Source organism: Zosterops lateralis, assembly GCF_965231275.1.
Source record: "Zosterops lateralis genome assembly, chromosome: 5".
In the NCBI taxonomy this organism is placed as follows: domain Eukaryota; kingdom Metazoa; phylum Chordata; class Aves; order Passeriformes; family Zosteropidae; genus Zosterops; species Zosterops lateralis.
This window is the reverse complement of record NC_139766.1, coordinates 70448864-70453596: the sequence shown is the minus strand read 5'-3', so window position 1 is coordinate 70453596 and position 4733 is coordinate 70448864.

Genomic DNA, 4733 nt, shown 5'->3' with positions numbered 1-4733 from the left:
AAGAGGGCTTTTAATGGCTCATACGACTGGTTAATGAGTGACATTGACACACATCTGTTGTTTAGAAAATCTTGAGCAGTGCTACTTCCTGGTATCTAGTAAGGAGTGCAGAGTTTAACAACACAGTGAAGTCAGAGACAAGACAGATACAGCAAAAGCCTTTCAAACTAATCTAAAAAATCCCATTGAGTAGAAAAATATACAATAGTGTAACATGGGTGGGATTTTAGCTTTTGATTGTATATTGGATTATTAAATTCTCACAATTCTTCTTGACAGGCCTAAAGACTGCATACAATTTACATCAGCAAGAACAAGTTGGAATTCTCACAAGTTAATGAAAAAGCTTGCAGACTCCCAGACAGAAGTTGCTTGGATTCGGTCCTCTTCAAAAGAATTTCATTTTTTTTTGTCCAATAAGCATCATTAAAAGTGTATTTCCATAAATATACAAAGTAACTGGCTGACAGACTCACAGAAATGAGGTAACTTAACTGGACATTTCTACCATTTTAGCCATTAGTAGTGGTAGTGGCTAGGTCACATTTTCTACACTAATGTGTCTGTTTAGTAGAGCTATGGCAGAGTCAGAGCTTAAACCCGCAGAGCATAAAACTGATTTGGTCCTGTGATGCCCCTGTTCATGAATCATTAACATTATCACAGGCTGAGGCTGGAAGGGAACTCCTGAAGTTATGCTCTGATGCCTTTGGAGAGTTCTTTGTGCTGTCCCAGGCTTGCTCTCAGATCTGGCTGTGGCTTAGGGGATGCCACACTTCTCTGGCCAGCCTCTGCTGGTGCTCAATCACCCTCACTGCAAAATAACGGCTCCCGATGTTCAGCAGAAAACTCCCATTTCATTTTGTGCCCAGTGGCTCCAGTTCTGGCAGCAAAGGCAGCCAAATTTTGTCTCCTCTGTACCCTCCCTACAGCTATTTGTCCACTGATGAGCTGCCCCTGAGTCTTCTCTTCTGAGCTGAAGAACCACAGTGCTCCCAGCCATTTCCTGCAGACAGGATGGTGCTTTTCCTTGAACACCTTCCTGGCTCTTAGCTGCACACTCTCCAGTATGTCCATGTCTCTCCTGTGCTGAGGAGCCCACAGTATCCAAGGCATGGCTCACCAGCACTTAACACCTTGGAAAAAGCTGCTGCAAGGTCACAAATGGCTCTGTACAGGAAGTGTGTAAAGATAAGTCAATTTTTCTTAAAGCATACCAGCACACAGAAGGTTTCCTAATACCAAAGATTACCACTGTCTGACTTAGCTTTACCATCTTTGACCACATTCCTGACCCAGATTTTAAATAAAAAATCTGTCCTTAATGTTACAGTTCAACAGAGGAAGTCCAAGACACAACATTTTAGCATCAAGCTGCTTTCCAATAAAAAAAAAACTTCAAAATCACCCTGGATTCTTAACTTTGGCCACCTCTACATTTTAAACAAATAAATGCCATTTAGCACCAAAACTATGTAGTTATTACATATCTAGAATAATCTTCTAATGTTGAAAGCAGACCTCCAAAAGGTCTTTTCCATAAAGTTAACACAGCCTTTGACTGTCTGGGGATCTCTTCCTGTCACACACCGAGAAGAATCACTGTGCAATATACAGATGGTGATACAATCTCTACTGCTGACATTTGTCTCCTCAGCATTTGGCTCCCTTTCTGAATGACACCACAAATTTAATAGCACTCCTTCCCAACCCTACTAAGGAGAACATCTGAAATTAGTCATTATCTCTTATGCCTCTGCAATGGCTAGGAAAGGTTTAGGGAAGAAATCAGTTGGTTTATGTTAATTTCCAAGGCAGTAAATTGGGACAGTAAAAGATCAAGTAGTAATCTGAGTGTGTCACAAAAATTTGGCAAAGGAAGAAACTAGAACCTTATTTCCTGAGTTCTGACTTGGAGTCTTTTGAGCTTGTTAATCAACAAGCTTGTCAGTTTTACCATTTGTATACCAAATGCACCATACATGAAAGTACACAGAGTCAGCAATTGGAATTATGCATGATGATATAGCTTTTACCAGAAATCTATTAATGCTCTCCTAATCCATGATTGTATTGCAGTAACACTTGGGAAGGAGTGCAGGTATGTATTGGGCTTTTTTTTCTCCAAGTAATCATGCAAAGAATAAGCAGTGCATGTCAGGGTTCTGCTCTAAGTCCTCACAACCCTTTGGCACATGGACAAATGGATTCCAAGGTGTTGCTGTGAATCCCATGGTCCAGGCACAGGCAAACACTAATGACCCTTAACCCGCTGGTGCCTGAGCTGGGGTAGGAGTCTAGCAGAGATGCCTATCGGAGCTCGGACATCCCCACACCTGTCTGGGGCAGGAACCAGCCCAGCCACTGGCTCAGGCTGTTGTTCATTGCCAGGCAGATGCCAGGCTATGACACAATCCAGGAGTTTTGCCTGGCAGGAGGCACGTCAAGCATGAAGATGAAGAGAACTGTGTTTAGCATGCTTTTGTTCCCATACCATAAATAAAGGAAACTGAAATATTTGTCCAGAACTTCCTTGTGATTCACAGTGAGTTTTCCTGGCAGACTAAGTGACAGTTATTGAAAAGCCAGAGAAGTGTCTGTGGTACCCAGTGCCTGATGTCCTCAAACACTGTACAGGCAATCCCTGTGCTCAGCACAGCCCACAGGAGCTGGTTACTGTAGGATTCCTTACACAGGATCACACAGCAACCCTTTCCTTCTCCTGTAGTCTGAGAGATATTTAAAACAATGTATTGCCTCTGTGCCAAACCAGAGTTAAGCCCACCTTTAACCCTCACTGAAGTCCTTGCAGTATCTTAAAAAAAGCCACTATCAATTTTATGGTTCTGTGTTTAAATTCTCATCCTAATTTCACTCACCCCAATGTTTCAGAATGAAGGGGAGAGGAAGACTGAACACCTGGGTCCTTATTATCTTTTAAAATATAGAGATATACTGATTCTTACACATATAATACATTCATAATTTGTAACTGACAGAGAAATCATAAATAAATTAAAATGGAACCAATAGCAAGGTGGGTTGAGCTGGAAGAAGAATAAAGAATAAACAGACTAAGAAAAAAAGCAAGTGGCACAGAGAGATCTTATCCCATAACAAAGGGATATCTTTATTATCACAGAGTAATATAAAAAGAAGAATTACATAGGAATGGAGAAGCTCCATGGATAATGCTTCATACATTTCACAGCATCCCCCTTAAGGAGAACAAGAATAGATAAAGATATTTTTCTCATTTACACCAAGATATTGTCAACAACTCTGACTAGAGAGACTCTGAGAAAGAAGAGGGAAAAACACAACTTGCAAAGCTTTTGTACATCTAAAAACACATGAGAGCCTCTCACACTAAAGACAATGACCATGGAACTACAGCTTCCCTGGAGAACTACATGCTAGAAACTCCTGCATTAATAAATCCATTTTAGGGTTCTGTTCCTGAAATTACTTTGAGGAGCAAAGTGCATTCCTTCAACACCAAACCAGCTTATCCTGCCCCAGATCCTTTGGTTGAACCTAATAAAATTTCCAAGTTAACTTTTTGTGTTTTCCTTAACTGTCATGCACTTGTAAGGCAGTGCCTCAAATGGCTAACAGGCTCTTTGGTGCAAGGTATGCAGATACATGTCCCAAAAGCTGTGCCAATCAAAGATTTTCACAATAAATTCAGATGGTAATTCTATTGCTGTGGTGATTTAAGAGAGGTCAGGCTCGTAGGGACAGGTTAGGCAAACCCTTGGGCATGCAGTCACAGAAGACAGTAAAAGGTCACCTTTGTGAACTCACACAGACTGAAAAACACCAGGATAAGATGACTGAGCAAGCAAAAACTTCTTGCCTAATGTGGAGTTTAATAATGGGGCCACGTGTGAGTTCTGCCATGTAAAAAGGAGTATTCATGTCCCATCAGCATTACAATAAAACTACAGACTCCTATATGTAGATGTTCTGGAAGCTGGAAATGAAACCCATTGCATACAATGACACACATGCAAGTTATTATCTATCTGATGAGGCCTTTGGGTACAGAAACTGCAAGTGCTTGTGCTTCTGGAGCTGACAACTCAGAAATTATACCTTACTTACCAATTAACTTCTCATGACACAAATGCTGCTTTCTTGCCTGGCACACAAGTGTTTTCAGTGCATTACACAGCAGACAGCTCCAAGCTGTTTCTGGACCTTCAGCCACTTTTGAATGACTATCCTTTCAAATATTGAAACACACAATTTTTGTGTCAGCCTGAACACAACCACCACCAAAGTCACATTTGGGAAGCTCTTTGCCAATAAAGTCACTCTAAAAAGACATCAGCTCATGTAGTCAGATCAGTGGACAGTCAACATTTCTGTTAGCCCAGCTGCAACAGAGTAGAATGGGACTCAGGGGAACGTGTCACATCTTCTCTTCCAAAAGAAGATGAGCAGCATCATGGAAAGAAAATAATTTGACATCCATTACACAGAACAGTCCAAGAAAGGGCAAGAAAACAACTCAAAACACTACTACAACAATGATTGGGGAAGTATAGCTATTCATCAACTGCAACAACATGGCACAAGTGCCAGTGAGGTACTGAAAACCCCAAAACCCCACCACACAAATGAAATTAAACTCAGACTTCATAACAAATCAAAATATAAATTGATTGACTTGCAAAGAGTGATTATTCACCTTGCTGGCATAAATGGCCTTAAAATTTTTTTTTGCT